The 13,408-nt window shown below is 36.1% G+C and overlaps 1 pseudogene; it reads left to right on the top strand.

Annotated features, from left to right (window-relative positions):
• Nucleotides 1-232: 232 nt before the first annotated feature.
• LOC138828906 (U6 spliceosomal RNA) lies at nt 233-329 on the top strand (annotated as a pseudogene).
• The last annotated feature ends 13,079 nt before the right edge of the window (nt 330-13,408 follow it).

The raw sequence follows: 13,408 nt of genomic DNA, 5'->3' as shown, positions 1-13,408 counted from the left end.
TCAAAGTATGATCAAATTTAAAATGAAAATGACAAAATAGACACTGAAAAAAATTGTAAATGTGAGTAATTGACCAAACGATATGTTTTTTCCACTATACACAGAATTTTAGAGAAATAAGATCAATAGCATTTTTAGGAACATTAAGAGTTCCTTGTTACAAATAGGGAACCATGGATATATGCCTGTATAAAGATTGAAACATTAAGTACTTAAATTTAGAGGGTACTGCATGCTTCAGAAGCAGGTCTACCCAAATTACAATACAGAGTTTAACATGGCACTTGCACAAAGATGATATGAAAATTTGTGAAGTATTCCATAATTATCATTATTCTGATGCAAGAAATGAAAAACAGTTATTAAAAAGTTAATTACCAAAAAACAAGTGTAAAAATACATGTAATTTATAGAACTAAAGGTTAGTTTGACATCAGTGTATTAATTCTTCACCTTAGAAAGGCCTTTACATAGCATAACCTTTACAAAAATTGAAATTAGATAACATTGTAATTTTATCCCAAAGAAATAAAATAATATAAGGACCTAGGAAAAAAAAGAAATCTTAAACTTCTTCTATATGGAATGCAATCTGAAAGGACACATTTATTAATGAACCTATACATTATATAACAATGTAGAATTCCAAGTATTATATCTAGGAGCGAATGAAATAGATTATGTATATTATACAAACATAGATATACTTTTTTCAGAAAACTACGAGGAAAAACTTTAGTTTCTATACTATTCATTTCAACAGATAAGTTAAAATTATTTCTGATTTAAAAAAATCACAAACTGCAGAAATCATTATAGATATATACAAACAACTCTTGAATACATTTTGACATCAAAGTCAGGCAATTCACTTGGAAGAATACCATGGAATCCATGAATTTTTAAAGTAAGATTCTGCTGTTACTTTGTATTGTGAAAAAAAATTAAGGGACACAAATGATGGACTGGCATTTTTGAAATTTAAGAAACGTAACCAAACCATTATGACTTAGGAGAACAATTTGTACAGCCTTCCACAACTTCAAAGAGGTAGTGATACATACTTATCCTATGGCAATATTAAATGCAGTTTCTTCCAAGTTTTTCTTCAGACCTGGTTTGATATAATGGTTCAAGAGAGTATCTTTTCTATTTCTATTCCCAGCAGCAAGATGCAGGGCAGTCAAGAGGCCTTATTTTGGGTATTGGTATCTGCATCATGATGAATTAAGAAAGAAGCCACTCTAATATTATTGTACATATAAGCACTGTGCAGGGTTGTCAGCCATTCAGAGTTATTGCATGAATATCTGCCTTGCGCTACCAACTCATAGACAATGTCTAAGTGTCCACTCTAGGCTTACCAATGAAGAGGGTTATATTCATCCTCATGCCTAGTATTCATCTGAGTGGCCTTTTTGGAAAGTAGTCTACACACCGTAGTAAGCCAATTAATTTCAACATCCCAAAGAATAAATTGGCTTGGATCCTACACCATATTTTTTTTCTTGCAATTGATACCATTTCTCACTTTTTCATCTTCTTCCTTGTCTTCGTCAAAATTTCCTAACCAGGGACTTTGAGTGCAAGTGGGAATGAGATGTCCACATATTTCACCAAGAGTTCACAATGGTTGAACTGGTCAGAAAAATCTGGTGAATTTCCTGCATATGTTTTTTCACCATGATTTATTTTCTCTTTTTCCATTTTTACTATTTTAAATTATTCGAACTGCATAGTAGGGAATTGATAGAGAGCAGAGGAAAGATTTTCCTCAGTATTCAAAAGTACAGGCTGAAAATGAGGACCAGTGGGGTCTTCATGTGTAGCTTATTCTAGGAATGAGAAAATAGGAAACAATGCCTTCTATGTCAATGATTTGGGAAATACCATATTATAGTGTAAAAGAACTCACTATTCAACATAAAGGCTTTAAGAGCTTTCTAATAGCTTTCTAATGTTGGTATCCAACATTAGAAAAAATGTATAATGCAGTAGTAAAATAGAAGTCCTTTGTATGACTACCTAAATTCTTTTTTTTAAAATACTATACAACTCTGAATTTTTTAAAAATTTTTATTGTGAACATACTGTACAGATGGGTAACAATTACATGGGCAAGATAATGAGTACATTTCTTATCAAGCATTGTAGCCTCCTCTTTGTTTACACTTCACATCCCTTCCCAGCCTCCCCCTGCCTCCCACCCAATCCTCCACCCACAGCAAAGTTGTAAAGTTCATTTTCGACATGACAACATGTACTTCTCATTGTTGCACCTGATCCATCTGTATCCTTAATTAAACGAATTGTTTTTCCCCATCCCCTCCTCAAATTATACCAACATCAAATAGAGTGAAAGCAAGGGTTATACTGTAGGGGAGGGACATACAAAGCAACAAAGAAATAATCTTTTATATGCGTTAGAAACAAATGCATGAAAGAAAAAAAAACTTTTAAATATATATCTAAGGGTTCATTTTCCTAACATCACACTATCTGATCTCTGCTTGACTCATACATATACTAGATATTGAAAATAAGGGAAACCATGGGACCTATGTTTATTTGAGCTTGGCTTACTTCACTTAATATAAATATTTCCAAGTCTTTCCATTTCCTAACAAATGGGGAAATGTCATTCTTTCTGATGGAGGCATAGAATTCCATTGTGTATATATACCACATTTTCTTGATCCATTCATCTACTGAGGGGCATCTGGGTTGGTTCCATATCTTAGCTATGATAAATAATGCTGCAATAATCATAGTTGTGCAGGTAAATTTATTGTGGTCTTGTTCGTAAACATTTGGGTAAATGCCCAAAAGTGGGATTGCTGGGTCATAGGGGAGCTCTATGTGAAGTTTTTGAGGAACCTCCATACTGCTTTCCAAAGTGGTTGAACAAGTTTACATTCCCACCAACAATAAAGTAAGGTTCCCTTCTGTCCACATCCCCTCCAGCATCTGTTGTTGTTAGAGTTCTTGATTTTTGCCATTCTAACTGGGGTGAGGTGTTATCTCAATGTTGTTTTGATTTGCATTTCTTTTATGGCCAGGGATGTTGAGCATTTCTTCATTTGTCTATTGGAAATCCTTCTTTCTTATTCAGAGAAGTTTCTCTTTAAGGCTTTCGCCCACTTATTTAATGGGCAGTTGTTTCTTTGAGGATTTGTTGTTGGGGGATTTAATTTTTTGAGTTCCAAGTATATTTTAGATATGAGACCCTTGTCTGTTGTATGGCTAGTGAAGATCTTCTCCCAATCCGTGGGCTTTCTGTTGATCTTGCTAGCTATGTCCTTTGCCATGCAGAAGCTCTGCAACTTCATGCAATCCCATTTGTCCAACCTTTCTTTGATTTGTTGTGTTTCCAGGTCTCTATTAAGAAAAATTCGGCCTGAGCCAAGGAGACCTAGGGTTTCTCCTATTCCATCCTGTAATGTTTTCAGAGTGTCTGCATTGACTTTGAGGTCTTTGATCCATTTTGAGTTGATTCTGGTGCAGGGTGATATATAAGGATCTAGCTTTAGTTTTCTACAAGTAATTAACCAATTTTGCCAGCACCACTTACTGAAGAGGCTGTCCTTCTTCCATTCTATTTTTTAGCTCCCTTATCGAAGATTAGATGGCTATATGTCTGTAGGTTCATTTATGGGTTTTCAATTCTATTCCATTGGTCCTGAAGTCTGTTCTTATGCCAAAACCAAGCTGTTTTGATTACTATGGCTTTATAGTAGAGTTTGAAATTTGGTATTGATATTCCTCCAGCAGTGTTCTTTCCGTTGATGAGCGTTTTTGCTATTTGTGGTCTTTTATTGTTCCATATGAATTTTTGGATTGCCTCTTCTATTTCCTTGAAGAATGAGGTTGGAATTTTGATAGGTATCGTGTTGAATTTGTAGATAACCTTGGGAAGTATTGCCAGTTTCATGATGTTAATCATTCCAATCCAGGAGCATGGGAGATTTTGCCATTTTTTAAGTTCTGTGTTGATTTCCTTTTTCAAGATTTTGAAGTTTTCATCATAGAGGTCCTTCACTTCTTTAGTAAAGTTAATTCCTAGGTATTTTATTTTTTGTTGGGCTATTACAAATGGAATTATTTTCCTAATTTCAGCCACACTTTCCTCATTGCTGGCATACAGGAAAGCCATTGATTTTGGGGGATTAATTTTATACCTTTCTACTTTGCCAAAGATTTGAATCAATTTGAGTAATTTTGGAGTGGAGTCTATGGGATTCTTTAAATACAAGATCATGTTGTCTGCAAAGAGGGAAAGTTTTATTCTTCTTTCCCTATTTGGATACCCTTTATGTCTGCATATTGTTTTACTGCTGTAGCTAGAAGAGAAGTGGAGAGAGTGGACATCCTTGTCTTGTTCCTGAGTTAAGAAGAAATGGCTTTAATTTTTCACCATTATGTATAATGCTGGCTGTAGGTTTGTCATATACAGTCTTTGTTGTGTTGAGGAATGTTCCATGGATTCCTAATTTTTCCAAAACCTTCATCATAAAGGGGTGTTGGATCTTGTCGAATGCTTTTTCTGCATCTATTGAGATATCCATGTGGTTCTTCTCCTTGCTACTGTTGATGTGATGAATAATATTAATTGGTTTGCATATATTGAACCAGCTTTGCATCCCTGAAATGAATCATGTTTGATCGTGGTGTATGATTTTTTGGATGAATTTTTGAAGTCGATTGGGCAAAATTTTGTTGATAAGTTTTGCATCAATGTTCATCAAAGAAATGGGTCTATAGTTCTCTTTCTTTGATGAGTGCCTGGGATGAGGGTTATGCTGGCTTACTAGAATGTGCTTGGTAGTGAACTTTCTCTTTCAATTTTATTGAAGATTTGGAGGAGAATTGGTGTGATCTCTGCTTTGAAGGCCTTGTAGAATTCCGCTGAAAAACCATCTGGTCCTGGACTTTTCTTAGCTGGAAGGACTCTTATTGCTGTTTCTAATTCAATGCTTGATATGGGCTTGTTAAACTGATTGAATTCATCTTGGTTTAGTTTTGGGATGTCAATATTTTCTAGGAAAAGGTCCATTTCTGTCAAGTTCTCAAACTTATTAGCATAAAGTTTTGAGAAGTATTCTCCTATAATGTTCTGAATCTTGGTTGTTTCTATGGTGATGTTTCCATTCTCATCTCGGAGTTTATTTATTTGGGTGTATTCTCTTTTTTTTCTGATAGATTTGCTAAGGGTATGTCAATTTTGTTAATTTTTTCGAAGAACCAACTCTTTGTTTCATTGATTCTTTCTAAAGTTCTTTTGTATTCTAATTCATTTAATTCTGATTTAATTTTAATTATTTCTTTCCATCTACTGGATTGGGGTTTATCTTGCTCCTTTTTCATGGAGGGTTAAATGTGTCACTACTTTGTTGGTTTCAGATCTCTCCAATTTGATGATGTAGGAGTTCAGAGCTATAAAATGGCCTCTGAGTACTGCTGTGTCCCAGAGGAGCTGGTTATTTGTGTGCTCATTTTTGTTGAATAGCATGAACATTTGAATTTCCTTTCTAATCTCTTCCATGACCAACTTGTGATTCAGCAGTGAGTTGTTCAGTCTCCATGTGATACCAGACTTTCTTTGGTGGCATTTGGTGTTGAATTCTAATTTTATTCCCTTGTGGCCTGAGAGAATGCAAGGTATAATTTCAATGTTTCTGAATTTAGACAAGTCTGCTTTGTGTCCTAAAATGTGGTCTATTTTGGAAAATGATTCTTATGCTGCTGAGAAAATCGTGTATTCTAATGCTGCTGGGTGAAATATTTGGTAGATATCTGTTAAGTCTAGTTGATATATGCAGCTGTTTAGGTCTGTGGTTTCTCTGTTGAGTTTTTGCCGAGTTGATCTATCTAGTGGAGAGAGTGGTGTGTTAAAATCCCCAACAATTAATGTCTTTTGATTTATATGGGGTTTGAGGGAAAGTAGTGTTTCTTGCATAAATGTGGGTGCTCCATTGTTTCGCGAGTAGATATTTATAAGTTAATATCATCTTGACGGAGAGATCCCTTAATTAATATGTAGCAACCTTCTTTATCTCTTCTCACGAATTTTAATTTAAAGTGTATTTTATCTGATATTAGGATTGCAACTCCCGCCTGTTTATGGGGGCTGATTGCTTAGTAGATTTTGTTCCAACCTTTAATATTGAAAATTTGTTTGTTTTTACGGGCAAGATGTGACTCCTGGAAGCAGTACATAGAAGGATCTTGTTTTTTATTCCAACTAGACAGTCTATGTCGCTTAATTGGAGAGTTAAGTCCGTTAACGTTAAGAGAAAGCACTGAGAGGTATTTGGGAGTTCCTGCCATGTTATCTACCTTCTTGGGGGCTGCAAAAACTGGGTTCTTTCTATGGTTCTTGGATTCTCAGTTTAGGTGCAGTTTCTTGGACTTTATTGTGGTCTCCTTGGTTTTCTATGTGTAGGACATTTTTAAGAATCTTTTGTAGGGCTGGTTTGCTAGAGATGTATTGTTTCAATTTTTCTTTGTTATGGAAGGTTTTTATTTGGCCTTCAATTATGAAGGAGAGTTTAGCTGGGTACAGTATTCTTGGTTGATAGTTGTTTGTTGTTAGGGCGTGGCATACAACATTCCAAGCTCTTTTGGCTTTGATTGTCTCTGCTGAGAAATCTGAGGTGATTCTAATTGGTTTCCCTTTATAGGTGATTAATCTTTTTTCCTTGACAGCTTTAAGGATCTTTTCCTTGGTCTGTGTTAATCCTTTGGATTATGATGTGATGGTGGGATGTCCTATTCTGGTCTGGTCTGTTTGGAGTTCTAAAACCTTCGTGTATCTGAATAGGCCTATCTTTTTGTATGTTTGGGAAGTTCTCTGCTAGGATCCTGTTAAACAAATTTCCTAGGCCATTAACTTCTGTTTCTAGGTGCTATAATATCTAGGCTGTCTTCAATCCCTGAGATTCGATCTTCTGCATGGTATAACCTGCTGTCAAGACTTTCTACTTTGTTTTTTTATTTCTTTTGCTTCTAGTTAGTCAGCTTTGATGGCTTCAAATTCTTTGTTGAAGCTTTGTTTTAGTTCTTGTATGAACTTCTTTACCTCCTTTATATGATTTTCAGTGTTTATTCTCAGATAACTTAGTTGTTTGGTTATGGTTTCCTTGCATTCCCATTCCTTCTGTTGGGTTCCATTGAGCATTCCCTTTGTGGTATCCCTGACTTTCTTCAGCTCTTTGTTAATGGATTCCATGTATGCCTTTAGTGATCTTTTGTATTCTCTTCCTGCTGTCTCAATTCCTGTATTACTCTTTGATTAGCTTCCTCCTGTTCGTGCAATTCCTGTAGTTCTCTTTGAGTGTTCTCAGCCTGCTAATGCCGTTCCTGCCTTTCTCTTTGAGTATTCTCAAGCTGCTTATGCAAATCCTGTATCAGTTTTTGAGTAGCTTCCTCACACTTATGATATTCCTGTATGAACTTTTGGATTGCCTCCTCTCTCTCCCTACACGCTCATACAGAGTCCTTTCTATGCTTTCAATCTTTTCATTTATCATGTTGCCAGCAGTGTTTGTAGAGCTATTTGTGAATTCTCCTCTGGATTATTCATTATCTGTTCTGTCCCCTGATTATCAAGATTGGGAATTGAGATAACCGGATTTGCAATTTTTCTTGTGTTTTTCCGGTTTACTCTGCCCATGTGAGATAAAAATAGCACCAGTTTTGTGCTAGAACACTTATCCTAAGGCAAGCATCAACCCAAGTCTGAATTTGCACAGTCAATAGTCTACAGATACAATCTAGTTCGATAGATCCATCTATTCAACATCAAACAACTATACGTTAATGGGCTACGAACCGCAAAGAAGAATTTGGAAGACCTGTAATTATTAGGGTTAGGGAGAGATGTGGATAAAAAATAGCAATAGATTGATATGGGGAGGCTCAGGGAGAGTTAACTAAGTCCTAATCTCAAAGCAGGAAATAGGTTGGGTAGGATGAAAGTAGAGAGAGTGAATAAAAGAAGAAAGGGAACGGGAAAAAAAAAGCCAAGAAAAAATAGAAAGGTAAAAATTAATAACATTATATAGATGCGATAACAATCTATTTAGATAAGAAGGTGAATTTATTGAGAGAAGGGGAGGGATATAAAGGAGATGTGAAAAATTTAAAAATAAAAATGCTTCAAATATTATATAGGTATTAAGAGGTAGTACTGCTATTAAGGAATTTAAGTCTTAATGGTTTTGAATTCAGTGATAAATTTGTGGATTAAGGGTGTACACAATGTGGGTAATGTCTAATAGTCAACTCCGGGTTTATCTGAGGATGTGCGGGACAAGAATTAAGTCACATAAAGAAGAACGAAAGAGAGGAGAAGGTGAAAAGGATAAGAAAGGAAGAAGTAAAAGATGAGAAGTTCAGTAGAGCTAAGCAAAAAACAAAAAGATAATTTAAAAAGACAAAAAAAAAAGAAAAAGAAAACCAAAAAAGAAAGAAAAACGCACACTCACTTATTCGTAAAATAAAAATTATATGAGAAAAAAAAAGTTTCTGGAAAACAATTTTTTTTCAAAAAAGCCAAAGATTGAACATTTAAAAAAAAGTTTTACAAAAAAAAATTTATAGAAGGTACCAAATATTAAAAATGAAAAAAAGAAGAAGAAGAAGAAAGTACAAAAAAAAATTCTTTGATTTTTTTTGGAGGAGTGGGAAAAGTCCTGTATCTCCCTTGGGTCTGTAACCAGCCTCTTGTTGGATTCTCTGGTCTGCATGTGGTCCTGTGGTCCTGTGGCTTGGTTGGTTTGTCAGTTTGTTCAAACAGGCAGAAAAATGCTCTGCTTTACCCAGGATTTGGCGATCCTCTTCCCAGGCTGGTTCATTGGGAGGCAAATCTGCTTTGAGTATCAGAAAAGAGGGGGAAGCAGTGATGAGGCTAGGTTCTGGGTAGAATTGAGGCCTTTCAACAAACAGTAGCTTTTCCCTGGGGCTAGTTTGTGAAAATTCACAGAGCCCAGCCTGGAGCCATTATCATGGTTTCTGTTTACTGAATTTCAATTGATTGCCCAGGCTGCTAGAGGAAGGGGCAGCCTCTGGCTCTGATTACCCAGTGGAGAAAGCCACTCCAAGGGCTGGCGCCAGAGCTGGGTGACTTTTCACTGGGTGGATCTGGGTCTGGCAGGTCACGCTGCCATTAAGTTCTTGTTACCTGCTAAATGAATCATTTTATTCGAAGGCCTGAGTTGGAGCTAGCAGCTCCTCCGACCTTTGTCGGTATGCAAGATGGAGATCTCCGGTGCTGGGAGGGGTGGCCTTCCCTCCTCTGCTCCCTGAGAAGGAGTGAGGATGTCAGGCTTCTACTCACGCTGAGTCTTGTTTCCTGGCTCGTCTCTGTTCTGCAAACTGCAGGATGAAGATGTTCGCTCTTTGTCGGTTCTTGCTGGTGTTGAGAAGAATCTGCTCGCCTGCTGTGTCTGGCTCCTTCGTTCTGGACACTCTGTGGCTCAGGTAGGCTCCTGTGCTTGCCCACCGTCACCACAGCTGCTGCCCCCGCGGCGGCTGCTGGCAAGAGCTCAAAAGTGTCTCCTTGCCTGGGTTTCCCCTCTCTGGCCTAGCTCTCTGTCCTGTGATGGCACACTTCGTGTAATTCTCTGGCTTAGGACTGTTCACTGGAAATCTAAATCTGCTTTTTATTGGAGAGCTCACTTAGACTCCAGGTTCTCCTCCTCCATCTTCCCGGAACTCCCCAATTCTTTTTTTTAAAGACACTTGTTTTCATCTACAAATAGTCCTGTCTATTGTCTTCAGGTGATTTTGATGATTGAAGATGCTTAATGAGAAGTCAAAATGTATTAGTAGTCCTTTGCTATCAATTAAATTTCACTTTTTCTTCTTGGAGAATATAATGATCAAAGCAATAGTTCACAATCAGCAAGCAATAGTTCAGAATCATGGTTCAACTGCAAGTGAATCACCAGTAAGTAATCCGCGATTCCATTTTCCATAAAGTTTTGTCACAGATACAATCTGCCTGCCTTCTCTAGCTGATTTCCTAGCCTGGACCTATTCCTTCATTGTACAGGAAAAGTGTAATTCACCTGATTTCAGTCAGATCTGTTAGTAGAATTATCAAGTATTTAGATTTTTTTTTTATTAAATTAGTTGTGGGGCCTGAACTCTGGGCCTGGGCACTGTACTTTAGCTCTTCAAATCAAGGCAAGTGCTCTACCACTTGAGCCTCAGAACCACTTCTGGATTTTTCTATTTGTGTGGTGCTGTTTTGTGAAATGGCAGAGCAGAAAGTGAAATGATGCAACCAAAAATATAAAAGCAAAATAAATTAGGATAATTATGGAGCAACCATTTTGTCTATGAGAACCATGAAAGAGAAAGAGGAAGAGATACAGATGTGCAATGACTGAACTAGCCACAAAATCCATGCTTCTAATCAATTTACAGAGCAAACAATTTTTTTTATTTTTTAAAAGAGACGGAAATAATATTTATATATAGAAATGAGTAAATACGTTTTAGTCGGCTACATAAAGAGAATAATCTTAATCCTTGGGCTGGGAAGGTGGCTCAGTGGTAGAGTCCTTGTCTTGCAGCTTACTACAGTGCAGAGACTACTTTCCAAAAAGGCCACTCATATGAATACTAGGGATGAGAATGAGTATACCCCTCTTCATCTGGAAGCCCAGAGTGGACACCTAGACATTGTCAATGAGTTGATATCTCAAGGCAGATATTCATGACATAACTGTGAATGGCTGGACACCCCTGCACAGTGCTTATTTGTGGAACATATTGCAACAGCACACACACACACACACACACACACACACACACACACACACACACACACACACACACACACACACCATCATCAGATTTCTTCTTAAGTATTTTTTGTGTATGTCTTAAGAAGAAATTTACATTACTAACTTGAATTTCTGACAGGATAATATCATCACTGTACATCTTGCTTCTATATTCTCAGTTTTAAATTAATATCTAAGTATGTGCCTTACATAAGTACAGGAAAAAGTAGGAGCCACACGGGTGGCTCAGGTCTTTAATCCTACCTAATCAGAAAGATGATATCTGATGATTGTGCTTTGAAACCAGACAAAAAACGTCCATTAGATTCTCGTTTGAAAGTAACCAACAAAATCTAGAAATGGCGCTGTAGTATAAGCAGTAAAATGCTAGCCTTGAGAAAACTAAAACAAAAAAAAATAACAAATTCTGGGACAGAGCCTGGCCCTGAGTTCAAGCTCTCGTATTACCACCAAACTAATGAATGAAAGAATGAATGAATGAATGAACTAAAAATAAATTAAGTGGTCACATGTGGAGAGACAGGTAAAATGTAACAACCGTGGTGACTGGATTATGTATTATTTTGTAATAAGTCAAATTATAATTTTTCCTAATCACTAATATTTTATTTGAACTTTTTTGTACAATAAGCCCTGAATTTCCATGTATGTATATGTGTGTGTACATGTGTACACATGTGTGTGTGTGTGTGTGTGTGTGTGTGTGTGTGTGCTGTTGCAATGTTGCTTGCCAATGTAGACAGAGTGAGGCTAAAAAGAGCTGTGTTGCAATGTTGTTATTTATCAGTGTTCTGTCCTGTCATTTCAGTGGAACCACCCTTCTGTACATTTTATTTGTCAAATAATAACATCATCATAATCAAAGCATTTACCTCATTAAGTTAGATAAAAGAGATCACTTTCAGCTCTTAGTATATGTTAGGTAAGAAGATACACATATAATTATGTAGTAAGTTATTGCTGTAAGATGACTGTCAGTACAAAATATGTATTTGACCTCTTAAATTGGATATACTTTTAAGAAATACTCATGGAGTGATTTTGACCAACTTGACCAAACAGGTATTACAAGATATGTATTTTAAATGTTTTTTTTTCTTTTATGCATTTGTTTCTAACACATTTATAAGATTATTTCTTTGTTGCTTTGTATGTCCCTCCCCCACAGTATAACCCCTGCTTTCACTATATTTGATGTCGGTATATTTTGTGGAGGAGAAGGGGAAAAACAAGTCTTTTAAGGATACAGGTGGACCCGTTACAACAATAAGTACAAGTTGTCATGTCGAAAACGAACTTTACCACTTTGGTGGGGCGGGGGAGGATTGGGTGTTCGGGCGGGGGAGGCTGGGAAGGGATGTGAAGGGTAAACGAAGGAGGAGGCTGCAATGCTTGATAAGAAATGTACTCATTATCGTGCCCATGTAATTGTAAGCCCTCTCTACACTATGTTCACAATAAAAAATAAAAAATAAATATGATTCTCACTTGTCAGCGTCCTTAGTAGCTAGGGTTACAAGCATGAACCACTGGCACCTAGCTATATAATTAATTTTTACACATTTATGAAGTATGGAGTGGTAATCCCATTCATTTATATGTTGTTTAATGATCAAGCTACATCATATCCATTAATTTCTGCATGTAACACTTCTTTATAGTGAGAATGCTCAAAAACTTATCTTCTGGCTATGATGATATATCTATTCTTCACTATAATAACTTTGCTTCTTGTAGTATAAAATTAATATATTTACTTTTAGTCATGGAAGTCTGCTAATTAAAGTTATATCAAACATGAATTGTAAAGTGAAAGAAATTCATAGTTCCATTACATGTTAAAAAAAATGATTATGCACTTTTTCAATTATATTTCTTTGGAATGTGTAATATTCTTTGATTTCACTTAAAATTGGTAACAATTATATTATATCAAATTGATTTAAACTTGTATTTGAAAATTGCACACAGCACAAATATACTTCCACTTTCTTCTAACACATTATTAAAATAACAGTATAGGAAAGTTTGGTGTTAGCTGTTCAAGTGTAGAATCATACAAACTCAGGATGCTAAGACCTGAATATTTTAGTTCAATACCAGTTCAAACAGACAAAAATGTGAAAACTTATCTCCAATTATCTAGCAGGAAGCAGAAGGTGAGGATGTGGCTCAAGGAATGGCGTGTCATAAACCATGAGCACAAAATACAACAGAGACCATTAAACATTGAGTTCAAGCCCTAAAAATGGTATATACACAAAAGACAACAACAAAAAAGTAGTATAAACATCAATAATAAAGACAAAACTAGTAGAAAAGATCATGAGAAATGTTGTGTGAACATCTGGAAGTCAGAAATCATTTGCCAGAATTTTGATTCATTAGAAGTAAAAGTCACAGTATAATTTTAAGAATATCATTGAAATCGTTTGTGATGAAACCTGGCTATTGAGTAACATGTGGAAGAGCAGACTGGATTACCTGACATAGTAGACATTGCCTGAAACTATACACCATCCCACTCTGCAAAAATCTAAAATCGTGCCTGTTAATTTAAAAAGAACCTCATGCTAGAGACTTTTTGGTCCACA

The sequence above is a fragment of the Dipodomys merriami genome, unplaced genomic scaffold, assembly GCF_024711535.1.
Source record: "Dipodomys merriami isolate MVZ:Mamm:240054 unplaced genomic scaffold, mDipMer1.0.p SCAF_167, whole genome shotgun sequence".
In the NCBI taxonomy this organism is placed as follows: domain Eukaryota; kingdom Metazoa; phylum Chordata; class Mammalia; order Rodentia; family Heteromyidae; genus Dipodomys; species Dipodomys merriami.
Note: the sequence above shows the minus strand (reverse complement) of the source record. Positions and strands in the feature narration are given on the sequence as shown.